Below are 22,745 nucleotides of genomic sequence, written 5' to 3'. Positions count from 1 at the left end.
CAAAGGTACTGGATACACAAAGGGGAGAGAATTCTGGGAATTCAGATTCCCAGGCCAACCCTGGAGATTTGGATTCAGTAATCAGAGTAAGGCCCAGAGTAAGCCCAGGGGCTGTGCTTGACAAGTTTTCCAGGTGATTGTCCTTGTACAACCAGGTTGGCCCTATTATATGACCAGCTATGCCTGGCAAGAGAGGGGACATGGAAACAAGGGGCCAGGGTGACTCCCAGTTTTCGGGGATGTGCATTTGGTGGTCTCATTTGCTGTTGTGGGGAGCACACGGGCAGAAGATGAGTTTCTGTTTGCAATGTGTTGCACACGAGTTGTCCGGGGCACCGAGGACCCAGGGCAGTCAGCAGTGTGGTCCTGGAGTTCCAGAGAGCAGTCTGAGATGAAGACAGGGCTGTGGGGGTCATGTGCAGGGAGCAATTGAAGACATGTGTGTGGATGAGATGCTCAGGGACGGGACACAGGTGGAGAAGAGAGACGGCCAAGATGGAGCTTGGAGCCTCTCAACATGTAGGAGGCAGATGAGCTAGGGAGCCAAAGGCAGCCAGAGGAAAGGCAGCGGGTGGTATCCTACTAGCTATGGGGCACAGCATATTACGAAAGGAGGGATGGGCCAGCAATAGCAACTGCTCCAGGGAGGTTCATGGAGGCAAGGGGGTGAACGGATGGCTCTTGGTGACTGTGGAGTCTGAAAGCAGGCTGCACTGGAATGGAAAGAGTAAACTGGGAGCAGAGAAGGTAGACTCTTCCGAAAAGCAGAGATATTTGGGGGGGTGGGATTGGAAGTTATGAGAGGAGGGGGCATCAAAAAGGACTATTTGGGGGTATGTTAACATTTTGGACAGAAGAGATTTGATATTTACAGGCTGACAGCAGAGACTAAAGGAAAGGCAGAAGATGCAGGAGAAAGAGAAGATGGATACAGGTAGGGGGGAGAGAAGATGAAACTCAGAGCGAAGGTGGAGGTGCCTGCCTTCAGGGATGGGGCGGTGGGGCCGGAAGGAGGAGGAAAGGGAACCAGAAGTGAGGGTAGTTGCCGGCTAAGTTCTCCTCTGCCTGTTACATAGAAGATGGTCTTCTTCAAAGAGTGAGAGGAAGGTTGCAAGGTGGGGTTCTTGGCGAAGTCTTGGAAGAGCCCCTCTGGAAATGGGAGAGGCAACTCAGGCTGCACAGAAGTGATGCTGGGCTCCAGTGAGGTCTGAGAGGACCAAGGCTGACTCCAGCTTTCATGATGGAATGTGGCTTTCTCCCACAGCTCCTGGACTCCAATGCTTAGGGGACGAAATGGAGGCTGCAGAGAGACAAAGAAGAGCAGGATGACTGAGAGTGGTGGCAGGAAAGGGCTGAGGTGAAGGACCAGGTGTCTGGGAAGAAGTGGGAGGGAAGTGGAGCCAGGACGGGGCTCAGTAGGTAGGGAGAGGATGGAGAGGCTCCAGGTCTGGATGTCCTGTGAAATTGAAGAGCATGGCGGGAAGGTGGCATGGTCAGAGATCAAAGTACTGGAGTTTAGGATAATGATGAAGCCATCCTTAAGATGTCAATGTACATTATGAATCTGAAAGAGGGGCACTTGGTGTGCAGCATTTCCTGAATCTCACATGGAGTATCCTGCAGGTCCAGTGTTGCACCGATCTCACTTTGATCAATTCCACTGAAAGGCTATGGGAACCATGGAAGATTTTTAAGGAGAAGAGCAACCTGGTCAGATGGCATTTTAAACAGATCCCTCTGTTGACCTGTATGGAGGATGAATTGAAGGAGATTGAGAGCTAGTACATGGAGACCACTGAGGAATTTACTGCAGTGGTCCAGGCGGGAGACAAAGAGGGCTCAAGCTCGAGGAGGGAACAGATTGAGAATATTTAGAAAGTAAAATCGGTACAGCAAGGTGGCTGAAGGAGAAGGATGTACACTTGTGGGGTCTCTAGCTTAGCGGTGGCATGGAAGGTGAGAGCCCCAACCCGGACTGGAGCCCACAATTTCACGGGAAGGATGTTGAGCTCGACCTTGGATGATATAATACCTTTGAGGTTCATGGGGACATACAAATGGAGCTGTTGGGAGGGGGAAATTCCACGAAATAACAGGAGGGAACTTCCAGAAAGGCCTCAAGGATGAGGAACCCAGTTTACCATAGTGTGGGGGCTCTAGGGGTAGACAGACAGCCTGGTATGTGGTGAAGGTCTGGGTTAATGTGGATCACATTTGAATGTCAGGCCTCAGAGTGGAGCTCTGCTGGGGCAGTGGTAAGCCAGGTGACAGGGGCTTGGAGTTCCAAATGGCATTCTGGTGACACATGGTCTGGGAGGGTGGCAGTGCCTTGCCTGGGTGGCCAAGAAAGGGATTCAAACTCTAGCCCCTTACTCCTTAGTCCAAGGAAATTCAACTGGCACCGGCAGGTAGGCAAAGGTGACTTCTTGGCTGAACAGTTACACACTGTCAGTCAACTCTACATCCTTGGGACTCTAGCACATTCCCAGGGTGCCCTGTGTGTATGTTTGGGATCTCCTTCTTGTGATCTTTGAATCTCTAGAACAAAAAGACTCTGGGAACCTAAGGTCCATGAGTAGATTCATTCACTCACTCAGCTCAGTTTTTGGAGAGAATACCACGCATGGGGACCAGGCATGGGGTTCAGAGGTGAGGGGACAGGGCTCTGGAAGTCACAGGCTGGCAAGGAAGATAGATGCACCAAGTAAAGTTTGAGACAATGAGGTAAGTGCTGTGAGGTGGGGAGGGGAGGCACTGGGGGAGCCCAGGGGAGGGCATCTCACATCTGGGGTGTCTGAATGTCCTGGAGAAGATGACGTTAAGCTTAAGCAGCACTCTGAAAGGTGGGTAGGATTTCAACAGGCAGACAAAGGGGAAAGGGCGTTCTGGACAGAGGAAACAGCAGAGGCAAAGGACTGGAGCCACGCAGGGCTCTGAGCCCCTGACGGCTCCTATAAGGAACAGATCTACAAGGAGCGCTCTCTCCCTCAGAGCCAGGTGGTCTCACCTTAGGCTCAGGGATCCCAGAGTCCAGGCCAAAAGTGGGTATCCTCCGCGGCCTGCAGTCACCAATGGGCTGTGGCCAATTCCTGGCATTTCCTCCTCTGATGTGGATTTCTCAGGGGCCGGGGCTGGGGCCTGGGCCCTCTCTCCAAGACCCCTTTGTTCTCCGGCTGGCAACTCTTGCCTTCACAGACCCCATGTTGCCAGCTCCTCCCAAGCCGCTGACCCGCATCCCTGTCCGGAGCATTTCTGCGGAGCTTTGCTACTTTTGCCTGGAGGCCCGCCAGCGCCTCAGCCTCCCAGGGGCCCTGCTGGCCTGGCCCCACGCCCTTAGGCAGGCTGAATTCATGCTGGAAGAATGGAGGTCAGAGTTCAGTCCCCGAAAGCTGGGGGCTCTGAAGAGGGTCCCAGTGGGGGTCTTCAGGACAGCTCTCTGTCGAGGGGGCTGGGGCCACTGAGCCAGGACAATCTGGGAGTCAGCAGAACAGGACAAAGAGGAGCTGGATTCCTGAGGAAGACTGGGGGTGGGGCTGCACTTGCCCTGCTGGGTGGGTTTCTTCTAGGTTAACAGTGTGGAAGGAGCACTGGACTTGGAGTCAGAGAGCAGGCAGCACCAGGGCCCAAGGGGCCCTGGGGATCACAGTAGAATAAATACAAATGACTAATGTTTATTGAGCTTTTACTATGTGCCACACACTGTAGGAAATACTTCATGAGTGTTCATTCATTCTTTTTTTTTTTTTTTTTAACCACTGTCCTGTGAGTGGTACTCATTTATAGACCAGGGCGCTGAAGCACAGGAGACAAAGTACCATGTTCAAGGTTGCTCAGCTAACTAAGATCTGGAAGGTGAACCCAGGTGGACTGGGCCCAGCTCCATGCTCTTACCACCCTACTCTGCGCGTTTATTGTACAGATGGGGACCTAGAGGCCCGGAGAGGGGTGCCTGGCCCCAGGTCAAACAGTGGAACAGAATGGAGCCCTTACCCCCTGCCCTTACCCCCCAGGATGGTGAGCTTGCTGAGCTCTCTGGAGCTTGGGATGTCTGACCACCTGAATGCTAATAAGGACAGCTCTGCTTAAAACCAGGACCAGGAGAAAGGGGTGTGGTGGGTCCATGTCTCTGTCGACCAGGGCTTTGGTTTGGACTCCCACTGAGTGGGTGGCCATGCAACATGGAGCAGCACACACAAGCACCGTGAAACTCAGTTTCTCCCTTCATAAAATTAAGATGAAAAAACCAACCATGCCTGCTCTGAAAGGTGAAATGAATGAATACACATCAAGAAAAAAAAAAGGACCGTGCAGCTGTCTGCCATTACAATCTATAGTCAGCCCACCCCTAGCCTACCCATCAACCCAAATGGGGAGCTCTGGCTTCTCCTTTGAGTGATTGTTTCACTCATTCATCAAATGATTATTACACATCTACTATGTACCAGGTCCTGCAAGTCTCAAAATAACTCTGTGGGTTTTGTTATACCCATTTAATAGATTTAAAAACTGAGGGTGAGAATTAGGTGACTTGCTCAAGTTCACAGAAATAATAAGCAGAGCCAGAAATTAAATCCATGATTGTCTCATTCCAGAGGGTCTGAGCCTCCTAGGAGCTGATGCATGAGGCTGGTTCCCAGCTTCCATGGTGCCACCCAGTATAGGGGAAGAGGGAAGACAGAGCAGCAAGCAAACCCTAATAATTGCCCTGTAGCAGGCACAAAGATAGAAGGGCATCCTAAGAGGCTTAGGAGCAGGAAGGAAGGACTGTGCCAGGGCAGTCCAGGGAGACTTCCAAGAAGGGACAACCCTTAAGCTGAAGCTTAAAACTCTGTTTGCCAGGTGAACATTTTGGACAGAGGGAAACAGCAAGAGCACAGATCTGGCAGCTTGAAAGGAAGGGAAATCAAGGAAAGGAAGGTAAGTGAAGGAGGGAGTCTGGCAGGTGCAGTGAGGGAGCGGAGTGAGCTGGGACCTGGGAGCTGGGAGCTGGGAGCCAGACAGTCAGGGCAGCAGGGAGGAGCTGGGGGAGGCTGCCACACCTGCTGGATGGTGCTGCAGCCTGTCCTGGGGTATCACTGCCACAGGAACAGGGAAGGTCAGCAGCCCAGGTACAGGTGTCGCATGCAGACGTAGAGCCTAAGGTCCACATAGTGCTTCTCTAAAGTGGAAGACATTGCCAATATTAAAAATCAGAAGATTTCACGTATAAGTCCAGATTTCTGGCTCTCTTGTTTTCTCTTAGTGGAGGTACTGGGGATTGAACCTCGGACCTCATGCATGCATGCTAAGCACTGTGTTCCACCACTGAGCTATACCTTCCCCGCTGCTGGCTCCTCTTGAAAACTCAAATGATGTAGTAACTTGGGGCTGACTTTCTGTATAACAAGCTCTTATGGGTTATATCATGTCCCCCTAAAATCATATATTGAAGCCCAAAATGAGGTCATGAGGGTGGACTCTGATCCAATATGACTGGTGTTCTTATAAAAGGGGGAAATCTGGACACAGACACACACAGAGGGAAGAGGATGGGAAGAGACTCAGGGGGAGGACGACCATCTACCAGCCAAGGAAAGAGGCCTGGAGCAGGTTCTCCCCTCCCAGCCCTCAGAAGAACCAGTCCTGCCAACACCTGGTTTCCGACTTCTCTCTCCAGCACTGTGGGCAGCAGACTTACGTTGGCGAAGCCCCTCAATTGTGGTACATCGTTACAGCAGAGCAAGAGTGAACTAGCTGAGACTCCCCACCCCCTTGGCCCTGCCCCCATTCACTGCCCTTGCTTGGTCCCTGCAGTGGTGGAGGTGGTAACTCTGCCCTTTCACCCCATGTGTCTGCTCCACTCTGATGCAGGGGCTCTGGGGATGCCCCAGTGTAACCTGGTTCATTGGGAAGCTGCAGAAGGGATGGAAGAACCCAGTGGGCCTGGTTGGTGGGCTGGCAGCGGCCCTCCATCTGGTCCGAGAGGTTTGAACTCAGGAGAACCACAGTTAGTCCGTGGAAGGGAACAAGCTCTTTTGATCATCTGAGCCTGAAGGGACTTCCTGACTGACTGGGCTCTGTGGTCTGGGAACCAGCAGCCTCAGAGTCACCTGGGAGCGTGTTAGAAATGCAGAATCCCAGGCCCCACCCTAACCTACTGAATCAGAATCTGCATTTGAATAAGATGCCCAGGTGACGTATATCATATTCAAGTTTGAGAAGCCCTGGTTCTTAAACTGGGCTGTGCATTGAAATCAGGAGGCTCCAAGTGAATGCTAATTCCTGGGTGTCTCCCCCAGAGATGCTGATATATTTATTCTAGGAGGTGGTTGGGACATCAGATTTAATATTTATTTATTTACTTATTTCTTGCCTGCAAGTAAAGTCATGCAAATATTACTAGTGCATACAATAGAAGTTCTGAGAACTGAGGACAACTATGAGCTCTCACTGTTAGCTTTTTAATTACCAAACTCACCAGCATCAGAAATAAACTTCCCTCATCCCCAGTGTTACGGCTGTCCTGGGATTTTATTTAAATGTTACCTTTAGTGCCCTCTGTGACATATTCTGGGGCTATTTCATCATGTTTTTGTCTAGTGCCATTTTTAACATGTAGTAAATGAACTAGCTTAACTAGAGTAAAAAAGATTACATAACAACAGAAAATGAAAAGAAAGAAAAACACTGTCGATCAGAGGGCCTCTCACACACAAAACAAATTAAAAAGGACGTGTAAAAATGAGAATACTTTCTATACCTATAATGGAAGAGAAATGGGGAAAGACTCAGTTGTACCACACACAGTTTGTAAGAATTAAATGAATATTTAAGTGAATGGATAAAACTTGGCTGCACATTGCAATCACCGGGGACTCCAAGTGACTACAGGTGTCTCCCCCAGAGGCACTGTTGTAATCATTCTAGGGCGTGTCTTGGACATCAGATTTTTAAAAGCTTCCCAGGTGATTGTGAGTGCTGGGAGGGACTGGGAAATATCACCTAAAGCCTAAAGAGGTTAAGTGATTCACCCAAGATCCTATAACTATTCTTGGCAGAGCTAGGACCTGCGGGTGGGTCCCCGCTGGAACACTTTGTTGCTCAGAGTCAGTGGGATAGTTTGTCCCCTGGGGCCTGGAAACCACTGTCATGTGTGCTGTCATAAAAGGACCATGGCCTGAAGCACTGGGCCAACTCTGGGCCCCTGTTGTGAAATCCAAGATATTTCCAATTCTGATGAACTTCAGGAAAGGCAAACAGGCAGCAGCTGACTCTGAGGACCAGATGGTTCTAATGAAGGCGGAAGGGAAACCGTTTCTTCTTGGAAACCAGCAAGGGACTAGCAGAGACAGTAGAGGCAGGGCCCTACTCCCAAATTTGCTGACCACCCCCTGCACTGTGGACATTAGTCAATGTCATAGGCAGCTGGGGCTTTTAGGGCATAAATGTTGTGCTTAAGGTTGAAATTACCTTCCATTTGCTTCCACTGATGCCCGTCAATGTTTTTCACTAAGTTGTTGAGACAGCTGGGGGTAAGGGCATCTAAGGGAAAGAACATGGGCTTTGGAGTCTTGCAGACCAAGGCTTGAGACCCAGTTCCTCATTAATTAGCTGTGTGAACTGGGGCCAGTCTCTCAACCTCTCTGAGCCTTGGTTCCATGTCTGAGAATTAGCGGTAATATTGATACTTGTAGACCTCACGTGGTTCTGGAAGGCTCACATGAGATAATGTACATGATCAGATCCTGTTAAGGGCAACGCCTGTTAGATGACCATGCTTTGTATGTTGTTAAGGGTGATGCCTGTGTTAGATAGTGCACGCACACATATGTAACGACATACCATCTATCTGAATTGGAATGTGCACATGTAGGCACAGGTCCAGGGTCCCATACTTGAATCCTTTGGGGCCAGATGTGTTTCAGATCCTAAACTTTGCAGATTTTCAAAACTAATATGATGGGCCCCCTAATCCAGTACCTTCATCTTGCTACAGAGAAACATGAATAGTCACATGAAATTGCATAAAGAATAAACAACCTCCTGTCAGTTTAGATCGGGTTCTGCCTCCTAATAAGTCAGGAAGAAATATTCTGTTTTCAGAATGTTTGGGGTTTCAGAATTTCGGGAAAGGGACTGCAGACCTGTGTCACAACAGCTGTAACGTACTGAGCGTTGCGTCCAGTGTGCCTAGTGCTTCACACGCTTTTGCTCACTTAACCCTGCCCACGTCCTGTGGGGATGGAGGGTGTCCGCTTCATGGGGTGACCCGTGTGCAAGACGCTCCCCCGTGGGCCTGTGAATGGCCACACTGGCCAGCTGAGTGGGGCTGGAGAAGATGCCCTTGCTAGGGGGACCTCCTGGCGTGTGGGCCCGCCGTGGTCCGCTCACTCCTCTTCCTCTACTCCCTGAAGCTTGTCTTTGATGTGAAAGCAAGGCCCACGTCCCACTAGCCCACTGAATCACTGGTTGTTTTTTTTCTTCTAAAATTAGCTTGGCCTTTGTTTCAACGGTTTAAGTTTTGGCATTTCTTTTGCTCTGTAGGGTTGTGTGTGTGTACGTGTGTATGTTGAGTGCATGACAGCCCTGTGTGTCTGTATCTGGGTGTGTGTTATGTGCATGCTTGGTCTCTGGGGTGGGTTGGAGTGTGCCTGCCTGTATTGTGCCTCTGTTCTGTGTGTGGCTCGGTGTGCGTCTGCCCAGGTGTGTCTGTGTCTTGGTGTGTCTTCGTGTGTCTGTGAGTCTCTGAGTTAGGGTGACCAACTGTCCTGGTTTACCTGGGACTCAGGGGGTTTCCAGGATGTGGGACTTTGGTAAAATGGGAAAGTCCTGGGCAAATGGGGGTGAGTTGGTCACCCTTTTTCCAATGGAGCCTGATCCACTGGATAAATGTGCTGGGTGATCGTGTTTTATGTGTATGCTTCCTCTGCGTGTCTGCAAACCTGGATCCATCTCTGTGTGTCCGTTTCCATGTGCCCGTGTGTCTCCGTCTACACATTTGTATCCACGTGCTCTGGGAGAGGCTCTCTATGTGGGTTGTCACTCTATGTGTCTGTGAATCTCCCTGCCTGGGAGCCTGTGGCTGAGGGGGCATTTATTCTCTGGAGTGGACACTGGGTCATCCCTGGGTGGCCCTGTCTGGTCACATGTGTCCCTGCTGTGGGATTGTGGTCAAGCCGGCCCCTCCTGTGGCTCAGCCGCCCTCTCTGCTCCATCCCCACTTCCAGTGATGCTCTCTCAGTCCAGCCCCTCTCCATCCTCAGGTCTGGCCCCAGCCCAGAACCATCACAACAGACTGTCCCAATCCATCCTCCACGTGGTTGGAGCAGCCCCAGAGGCTCCTCTGTGACCCTGGCACTCTTTCTCAGACACCCCTCAGTCTCCTCCCCCTTCCCAGTCCTTTCCTGTCAGCACCTCCATCCTGCACGAGCTCTTTCTCTCTCTGTCTTTCCCCGGTATCCCTGTCTCTCCCGCGGGCCCCATGGCCTTGCACTCCCCACTTTCCCCCAACCCCTCTTCCTGAAGTCTTACCAAAGCAGCCCCTGCTCTGCGACTCATTCCCTGTCCACTCCAGGCCGAGCTGAGTGTTCCCTCCTCTGCCCTCGCACAGCCCTGGGTCAGTTTCCCCACCGGCGGTGGGAGGAGAGGAGAAAGGGTGAACCCCCAGGGGCTTGACACTGGGCTTGGCCTGTGCCACAGCGTCATTTCATCCTTACACCATCCTGTGAGGTAGGTGTCCTCATGGTTGCTTTTCAGGTGATGCAACTAAAGCTCAGGGAGGTTGAGGCACTGGCCCAAGGTGACAAAGCTAGGAGGTGGTGGATCTGATTCCGAAGTCCAGACTCCTTCCACCAGGCCGCCTTGTCGTTGCCTTCTGTAACTGCTGGCATACATCGCATGCCCCACCAGCCTGGGGGCACTTTCGCAGGCTGAGACCAAGTCCAATTTGTCTCCATGGCCCCAGTGCTCAGGGCAGGCCCGGGCACCCAGAGGGCACGCCATAAAGGTTTATTGTATGCCTGCTCTCGAAGATGACAACCTCAGCCTTCATTAGTCTGATTTATACAAGTGCTGGGATCCTCTGGGCTGCAGGGCTTGGGAACGGTTGGCTATAATTTATCAGGAAACACGGCAACTGTTCCAGCTTCCCTTTCGGTGCAAGGAGAAGGGAAATTGATGGCCAACAGCCCTGCACCGGGACAGGCCTCATCCTTGCCAACGGTGCACAGCACGTGACAGAGCTGCCCCCTGAATCCCATCGTCCCCCACGTGGGATCATCCACCTGCTGCCTGGAGGTGGCCACAGGGGGTCAGCTGCTTCTCATCGATCGCCTTGCTCAGGATGCCAAATGGTGCCTTTGAAAGTCCATAAAGGAAGAGACACTCGTCCATCCCTGATCAATCACCTCTTGCACGGCACGTGCGGGCGCAGCACAAAGCCTCTCGTCACGGGTGCTCAATCACCACTGCGGGGTTAATGGTTTTTCAGACGAGAGCAACGCCTACCTCCTTCTCCCTTGTCCCCAGGACAATGCTGCTGTGGCCAGAGAAGGCCCCAGCTCCCTGCGGCCCTCTTTGATCCAGATTGACGGATGTGGGGCGTGTGGGTCTAGAGAAGCCCCTGGGCTCCTGAGGAGCCTGAGTCAGCTCCTCCTGGGGCGGGTGGGCCGGCCAGCTGCCTCAGCCTTCCCAGATGTCCCGGAGAATCCATTCTCTTCTCCCCATCAACGAGGCAGCTGGGTGAGCCCTGGGAGCCCACCTGAGGGCCTCCACGGGGCCGAGTGGTCAGACCGCAGGGCCCGCTCAGGAAGGACTCCGAGCATGAGAGCTGGGGCACTGGCTAACTTCTTTCTCCTCACCCCGTGACAAGCGCAGGGCCCCTCCTCTTTCTCTTGAGGTTGCCTGAGCCTGGGCTTTGAGTGATGAAGAGGGTTTTCCTGGCCTAGGAGGGTGATTGCATTACTGCTGATAACTTGAAAATTAATCATCATAATAAGACCTGCTGGCTGCTGAGAGAGACTGATGGCCGCCCCGCATTCCGGCAGCACCGCACTTCCTGCTGAGCTGCAATCATGTCCTCACCCTCACGGCTCCCCAGGCCCCGCAGGATGTGAATATTTAATTAACGTCCTTCTCCTGCTCACTGGAGTGTTTGTAAATATGATTCATGGCCGCATTGTTACCTCAGCTGCGGGCCCCCCTCTGCCTGCCAGCCTCTCTGGGGCAGAACCAGCCGCCTGGCAGCTTAACCCCTCCCACATCCCCCCAAACCCCGGGCTACCCGCACCCCAGTCCCCTTGCAGGATTCAGCAGCACCTGGGGGGGGTCCCGGGCCTGCATACAACCCACCTTCCCTTCCACATATCCCAGAGTGGAAATCACGTTTCCCATTGGGTTTGGACCACAGTTAGTTAATGGGCCTTTGACAGGGCCCCCCAGGAGCAGAGGCCTGACTCAGGCCAGTTATTCTAGGGAGCAGAGAACAACCCCAAGGGAAGGCATGAGCCCTCCCCACCCCCACTCAGAAAAACACACACAAAAACTGGACAATTACCAAGCATCTTCCCACCAGTGTGAACAAAGCAGGTGGCGTTGCTCTGAGGGAAAGGTGTCAGGTGGGGGGGCAGGAGACCAGGGTCATCTTGTAGACTCTGCCACCACGGGTTTGAGTTTTAACACCTACGTGGTGCACACATTAATACTTATTCTGTTATGCTCAGGATAATGGGGAGGCTGGGGAAACCATAAAGTTCTATGCACATTTGAGGAATGAAGCGGTCAGGGCTGGGAGTGCTAACTCTCTCACCACACAGATGGGGAAACTGAGCCCCCGAGAGGGAAAGGGACTTGCCTAGGAACACAGTCAAAGCTGGGACTAACTGTGGATGTGCTGACTCTCAGCTAGAGGTTTTTTTTTTTTTTTTTCTGGAACAGAATTTGGAAAGGAACCATTTCATTCTTTTAGCTTAGTTCCCAGATTTGCTCAGTGGTTATCACCATAGGGGACCCAGGGAGGGCATGTCTCTCCAAGATGCAGTGCAGGCTGGGAATGTCAGTGGGTTCGCCCTAGGAGGGGGTGGGGTGCCGCAGCCTGGGGTTTGGCGGTCGTGTGGTGGGGCCCGAAGGCAACTGGCTGTCTGGGCACATCCTCGGTCTTGGAGTCTATCATGGAGCACTGTCCCAAGCTGCCCCTGCACCTCCCCTGGAGCCTAGGCAGGGCTGACCTGGCAGGGCATCCATCTGACACACAGGAACAGGCCCTGAGGACCTGACAGTGGACGGGCCTTGCCTGTCCTCACACCTCCCTGTGTGTCCTCAGCTGCTGCCCCAGCTGGGCCTTGACCTCATTCTCTAGGGGCGGCCTCCCCGGATCTCCCGTCTCCCAGCCAGCCCTCACTGGCAGCTCACAGATTTGGCCTCTACTGCCTGAACCCTTCTGCAGTGGCCCCAGCATCAGAATCGAGTCCTCGCCCTGGCCTCAGGGGCTTTTGCGATCTGGGTCCCACCATCCCACTTTGCCTCATCCCCACCCCCGTGGCCGCCCCCTTTACACTTCTCTCGCTTTGCGTGGCTCTGTCCCTTCTATCTGCCTGGCAAAACGCCCTTCTCACAATTCAAAACCCAGCTCACATGTCCCCAACTCTGGAAGCTTCCCAGACCCTGGCCTCTGGCCCCAGCAGCCCCCATTATACCACTCTCAGAGCACTCGTCCTGTATATTTATACATTTATCTTCCCCCCAATTCTGACAGCAGCTCCGGTCCAGTGCCCAGCCCAGGGCAAGGTACAGAGCAGACTTCGGTGATGTCCAGTGAGTAACTGAATGAGAGGATTTTTCTAGGGAGGTTCTCAGCTGGCTCCACAAGTATGCATGTCCATAGAGCAGCTGTCCTGGGGGCTGCACGCTCCCGTCCCTTCCCAGGCCTTTGTCTGCCCTGCTCCTCAGGGCCAGCAGCCAAGAGGCCCTGGAAAAGGGAGTGGGCAGGACAGAGGCAGAGAATGCAGAAGGGGAGGCTGGAGCCCTGTGCTTCTGGGGCCGGGTCCCAATCAATGCAGCTTCTCAGGAGTCCTGTGGGAGGCCTTGGGATCTGAAGAGCTTAGCAGGCTCCTAATCTATGCCCCTCCCTGGGGGTGGGGCAGGTGGTAATGGTGGTCAGGGGCTTTTGTCTGAAGCCCTTGATCAGTCTGTGTGTCTTACTTTTCCCACAGTAGAGAGAAGCAAAATTACCATCCCAGAAAGTTCTGAGGGGAAACACCTGGCTTTATGTGGTGAGCAAGTGAGGCATTCAGGATGGAGTTCCTGCCTTCGCCCAAACCGGAGGTTCTTCTCGGCCCAGGTGACCGCATACACAGGCTGCGGAGGCCTTTACCTGCCTGCTGCCCTTCCCTCTCCTTGAAACACCACCATTATCGATTCTGTCTTTGGCTTGTTCCTAACCAAGCTCAGACGCCTCTGCTCCTCTTCGGCATGGGTGCCTCAGAGATGGAGAGAGTGGACATTACGAGGGGAGGTGGGGGTCCTGTGCCATAGTCATTTTGGGGAGCACAAATGAAGGATAAAAGTGATGGGGCTGCCGGTCTTGAGGGAGGCTGGGCCCAGCGGACATTAGAGACAACCGCCCAACTCGTGAGGGGGTGTCAGACTCACTCACTCATTAACAATGACCCATCCATCTTCCTGCTCTGCCCTGACACAGCACCCGACAGCTGACATGACTGTCCTGGAGGCGTCACCCTCTGTATGGGCATGGGGTGGTTGTCAGGTGGGAGAATAAAAAGTCTGCTTGGGAAATTTCTTTATTGTTTCAACCACTTCAAAACCGCAGAAGGCTGTGGGGTTGGGTTGGGGTGTAGCCTGTTGGTGGATGTGTGTGGCAGACCTAGGTTGGACGTAGGTTGTATCGCTTTCCTGCTGTGTGGCTTGGGGCAAGTCACTTCCCCTCTCAAGGAACCTCAGCATCCTCTTCTGTACAGTTTGGAGACCAACCCCTCCCTCGATCCAGTGTTTGTAACGTTAGGTAAGATAATGGACGGGAACACTGGCCCTGCCCACTTTTTAGACACCAGTATTATTAACCTGAAAATGGCCACCATTCTAATGCTCACATGCTGGGCTCATTTTGAAAAGCAGGAGAGACTAGCCCGACCTGACAGGTTCACATCTGGGGCAGCAAGTCCTTGTGTGTAACTTACAAAGAGCCTTTGGAAACCATGTGTAGGTATTGCCAACTTTCTGGAGGGGGATGGAAGAGATCAGTAATTGATGCACTGCTTCATGTTGCCCAGTTGCCTGTGGCTCAGTCACTGGGGTGGGGATCTGCTGGCCCTTGTGTAGTTGTGGCTTTGGGTTGTTGAGCTGTTTTCTGAGTTTACTTACCCTGGACCTCTTCTCCCCAACCCACATCAACCCTTAGTACTGCTCACCAGAGACCCTCTGATGGGCAAGTCCATTCCCAGCATAAGTGGTGTGGGCACCTAGGGGCTTCTCAGCTCCATGTCTGGAGACTCACAGATTCCCATGCTGGGCTGGACCTCAGGCACCTAGGGTGGACGCTCCCCATCACATGTGCATTCTTCCTGCACCCCAGTGGGCACCCCCAGGCATCCCAAGCCATTGAGGACCAACGGCACAGCCTCCGTGAAACACCCCTGCTCACCTACCCTCCTCTGCTCCACTGGCTCTGCCTTTGGGGACCTCCAGCCTTAGCCCAAGGCAGCGATGCAGAAATTTCAGACAGAAGCTATGACCAGACCATGCCATTCCCTCCCTAAGGTTCCTGTCTCCATCACCCCAATCTTTTTTGACAGGATACGTTTGAGTTCCTTACTCATCCTGGTCTCCTTTTTAGGGATATGTTCTACTTTGTCATTGTCCTTCTTTTTAAAAGTATGTGCACATATGTTAAAAGTTACAATATTTTACAGGAAAATTAGAAAATGGAGAAAATAAAAAATAATCCACTGTTTGCATTTTTGTATTTCCTTCCGATTTCCCCCTCACATCTGTTATGATGTAATCACACAGAACATCCGATTAGGAACCATATTTGTTTTCTTACTTTTATAGCATAAGCAGTTTCCATGTTGCAATATGGTGTTCATTTTACTTTTTAAAAAAATTTTCGAAATAGTACAATGGGGTGATGCAATATTATAGTTTTCTATCCCAGATACTCTATAAATTCAATTCAAGCCTAATCAAAATACTAACAGGATTTTTCATGTTTGGCAGGCTAGCTCTAAAATTTACATGGAAGAATAAATATACAAGGATAACCAAAACAACTTTGAAAAGGAAGAACAAAGAGGAGGAATTTATCTCACCAGACAATAAAATATTATCTTAAAGCTTTAGTATTTTAAAACCTGGGAGTTGGCATAAGAATAAACAAACAGATCGGTAGAACAGAACTGAGAATCCGGAAAAGTACCATCCGTGTAGAAAAACACTGCATAAAAGGGTGGCACTTTAAACATAATGCACTTACATAATATTCAAATGCCCCAGAATTAAATACCTGCCTCTTCCTCCTCCCTCCCTTGCCCTCCCAGCTTCAGAGTCCTCAGGGTGAGTAATTCCACCACGCGTTACACTAATTCACTTACCCAACAGACCCCTTCTAGCAGACATTTACGGCTTGCCCACTTTCTGACACCATGAGGAGCCCTGTAATGCGCATCTGTGTTTCTGAAGGTTCTTTTCCCTGCTGTTTTGGGATAATTTCCTTAAGAAACTGTTCCAGGAGTGGGATCGCTGAGGCAGAGGGTCGGGGCATGTGAAGGCTCTTGGCAAATATGCCCAGAGTGCTTTCTGGAAGGGTTGGGCCTTTCGTCATTCCATGCATTTCTTCATTCATTGGGCTCCTACGCTGCTGTTGGGACCGGGGACCCCTTCAATCAAAGGAGACACTTGAAAATGTTGATCTTCAAACCAGGCAGTTGTCAGCCCTTGGAGCAGTGCACCATGAGAGTCTAGAGGAAGATTTCCCAGGGCTGGTGGCGTTTAGACCAGCTGCGTTCCTGAGGCGGGCGTGGGAGGTGGCAGAGGTAGATCACAGAGGGCCTCAGGTCCAGGCCAAGGAGCTAGGACGGTGCCCCGGGCCCGTGGGAGCCTTGGAAGGTGGATGAGCTGCAGGACACTGACTGAGGAAGCCCGGGAGCGGCTCTCCTGGCTTCAGGCCCTCCGTTCCCATCTCCACCGGACTGCTGGCCCTGCCTAAACCTCTGAAACAAGACAGCCTCCTGCATCGGGAGGCCAGCCCAACTCCTAAAGTCCAGAAACCGACAAAAGCCCCATTCTGCCTTTGTTGCCCTTAGGAACCCGACCTTGTCTCAGGATCGCGGGTGTGTTGAGCTGGATCTGTGCCAGATGGGGTGGGGAGGGGGGTCTGTGTAAGCTCTTCACAACAGTTCTTGTTCTGGTCCTGCTGCTGAGTCCTGAAGTGTCCTCAAGCAAGTCCCTGGCTTTCTCGGGCCTCAGTTTCCCCACCATAGAGTGAGGAGTTAGAATCAGCTGGTCTGAGAACTCTGTCAGCCTGGACCTAACACAATGCAAATGGGGCCCCAGCGCCATCAGACCAGGCACCAGCTGTAATGGGGGAAATGCTGGCAGAGGTCAACCAGAAACCCCACTGACAAGTATGGCTTTTCTGGGCCTCCTCTTCGCCATCGCCCCCTTCCAGCTGTCTCTGTTTAAGCCTGTTTGATCTGGTTCTGTCTGCAGAGGTGAGCACAGGCCACTTTTCACCCAGTCCCCTGATGTCCCCTAGGCAGCAGAAGCCCAGCGACAGGCCTCATTCATCTTCCCCACCTCATCCAGAGACAAAGGGCCTAATGTGTGTGCAGATGGGTCTGCCCTCCATCATCCCTCGCAACCAGCGGCCGATAATGGGCCTCCAACGAGTCCCCTGTGGCCACCAGCTGACCAAGGGGTGGCCGGGCAATGATGCATGCAAATACAGGGACTGGATGACAAAGCAAGCCTCTTGGGGGAGGGGGTGGAGCGGCAAGGCATGATCATGGCCCCGTGGTAAATCCCATAACTCATTTCTGACATGGATACATTATGCCTCTCAAAGACCACTTGCCCCTGGACACTGAGCTGCCAAATTAATTGACAAGGGATCTGCTGAGGCAGCTACTACAGAGCAGAAACCCCGGTCCCCAGGGGCCTGGCCCGAGGAGCCATCATTTTCTGCGAAGACAGAATTATCCCTGGCCAGGCCAGAGCTCGGTACCCTTCTGGGCTAAGACCTTGGCCACTGCAGAGGGCTCGTGTTTGCGTGATTAAGAACACTGGGTCTCAGAGAGAGTGATGTGCTCCAAGCACACAGCAGGTTGGTGGTGGACCTGAGGCTAGAAGCCAGGTCTCCTGACTACCCTTCACTGCAGGGCAGGGAGAGGGGGGAGACACTGTGGTCCTGGGGTCTGCTCTGCTAGCCCTGCCTTTGGCTTTTCATCTTGTACATCCCCCAGAACAGGAGGCTCACCCCTCTGAGGCAGCCTCTGCCCTGAGGAGTGGTTCCGCCTGGGAGAAAGACCCTTCTGGCTGTGGGTCCAGACCCCTCTCTGTGGCTCCACCTTGAGGTCAGAGCCCACATTCACTTCTCTGACCAGCACCTGTTGGGAGGCTCAGGCACCCACCCCACCCCAACTCCTACCCCCCAGGTCCCTGCAGGTCAAGGATACTATTATCTTTCAGTTGTCCCGTGGAGTACGACCTCCTCACCCCACCCAAACCCTGCTTCTCCTCTGGAGACCTTAGCTGGGCAGGACCTGCACTCTCGTGACTGAGTGCTCACAGCTGACATCTGCTGCCTGGGGCCTCTTTACTTGAGCCCCCTGCCCCAACCTCGCTCTCCCTGATTCAGGAATTGAGGTCCATGGAGGAACTGCTTCAGTTCCTTTCCAACCAGGCCTTTGTTCAGAGAAGAAGCCAGTCTGCATGCACAGGACACCTCCAGTAGCAAATACCCTCCAACACACACCAGTGTGATGAGTTCTCATCGACACCCCGACCCAGCACAGGCTCCTCACTTATCTCCACCCCGCTCCCCACTCCAGATCTTCTTCTAACACCCCGTTCCCCAGGGCTGAGCCAGGCTCCTCAGAACCTCCCCCATTCCCCAGGCCTTCTCCCTCCTCTAGGAATCATCCCTGAATGCAGGGGAGTAAGAACTTCATTAGCACACAGGGTCACCTCACTTTATCAAAACAGTAGATTATTCTCAGTCATAGGCCCTTGGAAACTCAGCCTGGATCCCCCTCCCAAACAGAGCCTGAGGCAGACTCCCAACGGGGAGATAATTTACAAATGTGGTCCCATAGAGCAGGAGGGAGAGACAGGGGTGAAATAGGGGAAGAAGAAAAAGCCAAATCAAGGATGCATTGTTGAGTTGGTCACCAGTGGTGTTTGACCTCGAGGGACATGTGACAGTGTCTCAGAAACGTCCCTCGGGGGAGAACACTTACCCATCGGCTTCCATCCTGCAGTGGTTGGGGCTGCCCCACCCTGAATACGGAGCGGCTCCCCAGGCAGAAAGATGGAGGTAGAGTCAGAGGGAGGAGAGGTGCCGTCAGCTTACACTTGGGGCGAGTGGGTTGCAACCTGTGTCAGATGGGAGCTGGGGGCATGGCTGGGCTAAGGGGCTGCGAGGAAAGGCTGCGCACATCACTTACAGAGGATCCAGTAAGCTCACTGCCAAAGTGGCAAACCAGTGCGCAGAACACGTCAATCCAGAATAGCTGAGGTGGATCTGAAGGTCAAGGCTGGAAGGCGCCCCAAAGCCAACAGTCCCCCTGGACAGACAGATGAGCAAACTAAGGCCCAGAGAGGACTGTGGCAGAGGCCAGCTAGAGACCTTTCCTTTCAGAATCTCCAAGTGTTAAAGGAGACAATTTGGGTGCAATGCTGAGCTTCATGCCTGGCACACAGTAAGTACTTAGAAGTAGGAATTATAACAATAACAAGGACAATAATAATAACAGCTCCTAACGTGAGGTCCCGTGTTCCGGCTGCCACATCACACAGCCCCCTGGGGAAATTTTGGTATAACTGCACAACAAAGTCTCCACATGCTTTGATTCTTCTGCTTTTAATTTTGGTGCAGCAGTGGCAGACAAGGAAAAAAGTTGATGCTTCCAGCTGGAAACCCAGCATCACAGGATCACAGGAATGCACTTTAAACTCCTATCCAGTGTGCGGCTAGGACCTCAGCTCCCTCTCTCTGAGTCTGGGCTGCAGGAGGGAGGAGCTCTGTGGCCAGGCTGTTCTAAAGCTCCCTTTGGGTTTTTTTGTTGTTTTGTTTTTTTTAATTCCCTTTGTCCTTCAGAAGTGCATTCAATACAGGATTCCTGGTGCTCTCCCAAGTTTTCTGGCTGGTGCTGGCCCCTGTTTGTCCTGGCAAGGGACTCCGGGCTTAAGCTGTGGAGGGGAAGGGATTCCCAGGTCCATCGGCAGTGGGTTCTCTTCCCAGGGCTCGGTTTGCCCCCTTGCCTCCCTCTGCTCAGCATTTCTTTGTAATCCCGCCTTCCCCACCCTGCTCTCAATTCTTACTCTGCCTAACTTTACAAATAAAAGTCCCTGTATTTTCAGCTCTTTCACAGTCCCTTACTCCAAACCTGCTTTTAGAGGACACCCCCACTTGGAAGCCTCTGGAGTGGTCACCGTGGGGTGTGCCACACCATGCACCCCTGGGGTCCAGAGTAACATCCCCATTGCAATGTCAGAATCGCTAGGGGAGCTGGAGCCGCATATCCCAGCTGAGTGTAGCAGATTCTGTGTGTTGGTCAGAGATGGCATGTCAGGAACGTGAAATTGCCCACTGGGGCTATATTTACACCATGGCAATTGGCATATGCTCTGAACCAGGTATGGTTGTTTTTCCTGAAAAGCCTGTTGTTAAACATTTATCAGCACACTATTAGAACCCCTGCTCCTCCTCCTTCTGCTCCTTTGAGACTCTCATCATCCAGGTAGACCCCTCTTCACCTTCTTTGTCACCCCCATCTACCAACCTCTCCTTATGTTCTGCAGACTGTGGCACTGGCTCACAGCTTCCCTACCCAATTCCCACCACAATCTGGGGGCCCGAAGCCTCTTCCTGGCAGGCCCACCACCCTGGCCTCCCTGGCTCACCCTCCTACACTCTCGATTTCTTCGGCAGCCTATTTTTGCAGCCTGACTTTGCAGAGTTCTATGCCAGTCAGCAAATGCCAACAATGCCCAGAAAGTCATGGTATGGGTGCCAGCTACAGCAGAATTCTACGTCCTGCTGGGCTTGTCCAGTCCCTGTCCCTTCGCCAGCACAGGGGTGTGCTCCACTCCCTGGTGAGTACCCAGTCCCCCAGTCTAGAGTGAGTCCACTCCTGGCTCCTGCCCCTTCTTAAGGAGTGTGGGCACTGCAGGCCCACAGCCCTGTTGGAGGTGGGGCTCTGGCCCTCGGGGCCAGAGAGGCAGCCTGCCTAGGGACTCAAGGAACCTAGGTTCTAGTTCCCATTTTGCCACGGCTTTACTAGGTGCTCTGTGCGAACTTTTCTCTCCTATAAAATGGGGATATAGAATTCCTAGACGTCTGATGTAGGAGAAGCAGACAAGCCACGACTTTTCTGATTTGAAGGCTGATCCCTGTTGAGGACGGTCTAGGGTCCTGGTGAGAGTCACCGGGAGCTCCTTGGCAGCAGGGGTTCCATCTGATTCCTTTGTGTATTCCCAACCTGACCCCAGACAAGCCTGGTCGGTGGACACTGGCACAGCAGCCCTGGGCAGGAGGTGACAGCCAACCCCTGACCAGCAGCTGGTGAATCGCAAAGAACAAAAGCACCTTGATCAGTTCTTGGATGCAAGGCTAATCAGTTCCCCAGGCCATGCCTGCAGGCCGCAACCCTTAGGCCAGGTGTGTGTGGAGGGTGGGAGGACCTCAGCTGCCCCTCCCCAGGCTCTTCTCTGCTTCTACCGTCTGCTTTCACTCCCTTGGGGGATCTCCCTGCCAGCACCTGCAGGGATTACAAGGGGGAATACCACAGCTCCGTCTCCAGGGCCCCCAAAGGATATGGGGTTTCCAACCTCCTCACTCCAGGCTTTGTGGGAACCACTGCACCATTTCAAGAAGCTTAGCAACCAACAATCCTTGGTACCTGGCTTCCTCCTCCCTCTACTTGTTTGGCCGAAACCAGTGGCTCTCACATGTTAGCCTGCATCACAGTCACCTGGGAGGGCTTGTTAAAACAGATTGCTGGGCCCGGCTCCTGGTCTGGGATGGAGCCTGAGAATTTTTCATTTTGAACAAGCTTCCAAGTGATGCTGATGCTGCAGTTCTGGGAACCACACTTTAAAAACCTCTAGCAGTTTAGGCCATGGTATTATGACCTCCATTTTCTATGTGAGGAACTTGAGGCCTGAGAGTCCTTGCTCGTGGTCCCATAATGACTGAGGACAGGCAGTTTCTGCCTCTGGAGTCTGGAAGAGCCCAGGAGGCAGATATCAGCTACTCCATCACTGTCAGCCGGCACTGGCCAAGTGATTGTGGGCAGGCAGTGACTGCCACCCCCTGGCCAGCAGAGGTAAAGCCCCAGGCTGGTGGCCCCATAGCTGTGGACTACGTTTTGAAGACTGGGTGGGGCCTACCCAGAGACCCTGGTTGCAGGATAGGAAGCTACTTTGAAATTACAGAAGTGATTTGATCTGCTGCATTTATAAAGAAGCACATATACTACTATTTCACAAGTATTTTGATAATTATTTTGATATAATTGGTTTCCTCTGTAATCCTGTGTTTTGTTTTTATACCTTTTAAAAAACATCATGCTAGTAAACAAAAATGACTAAATAAAATAGTATTCACAATGAAAAAAAAATCATGCTGAGACAGGATGCTGAGACTTCACGAGATGCCGAAGATGTTCAGAGCACAGAAAAGGCCAGTTATCCTTGCTTCACAGTCCTGATACTAAGGCTATGGCAGTGACCTCATGTGTCTGGTGCTCGAGGGATGCTCTAGAGGTGAAAGGAAGTGCACAATACATCTTTTTGAATGGATGATTTAGAGTTCCTATCACAATTATAGAATTATAGAGCTGGAAAGTCTTTAGAAAGTCTTTATTGCAATGGTTTTCAAACTTCTTGGCCACAACTCACAGCAAGAAATAATTTTTCTTTGTGATCCATTACCAGTACATGTGAAACAAGTTTTTCACAAAGCATGACGTATCTTTAAATGCATGATACACTCTTAAATCTTTTATTCTACTTTTTTGGGAGATGATTAATTGAATTTTTATCCAGAACAACTATAATGACTGACAAAAATTAAGTTAATACCCACTTTAGAAACCTGGATCCTGGCCATTGCTGGGTCAATTTCTGTGTATTAGGTTCTGTGGAATGTGCCTGAATACCAGGGTCCACTCAGCACTTAATGAACTTTATCCAGTTGAATGGACAAACAGTTGTACAGTCTAACAGTTTTCTGAAATCATCTTAGAACAGGAGATGGTTCTAATAAACTAGATCTGAGAACCTCTAACTTTGGGGTGGGGGAAAGTAAGAGTATGTGGATATTTCAGGGGGTTGCATTCACTGTGATCATACTTTTACCATCACCTTCTGCTACAATCTCTTGGACTCCTAAGTCAGTTTTAATCAGGGGGTACTGCACTCTTCTAAAACTAGCTGAAACAAGGCTAAATTAACCCTTCAGGGGCTGCCCCCAGGCATTCCACTCCCCCAAACATCTGTTCCCTCTTGCCCAGAGACTCGGACAGTGACCG

General features: G+C 52.0%; 1 protein-coding gene across 1 annotated transcript in view; it reads right to left on the bottom strand.

Moving 5' to 3' along the window:
• Positions 1 to 22,745, bottom strand: part of IREB2 (iron responsive element binding protein 2) — a 143,485-nt gene that overhangs the window by 103,629 nt on the left and 17,111 nt on the right. The gene's annotated exons all lie outside the window — the stretch shown is intronic.

Source organism: Camelus bactrianus, chromosome 27 (assembly GCF_048773025.1).
Source record: "Camelus bactrianus isolate YW-2024 breed Bactrian camel chromosome 27, ASM4877302v1, whole genome shotgun sequence".
Classification (NCBI taxonomy): Eukaryota; Metazoa; Chordata; class Mammalia; order Artiodactyla; family Camelidae; genus Camelus; species Camelus bactrianus.
This window is presented reverse-complemented; position numbering and strand designations above follow the sequence as displayed.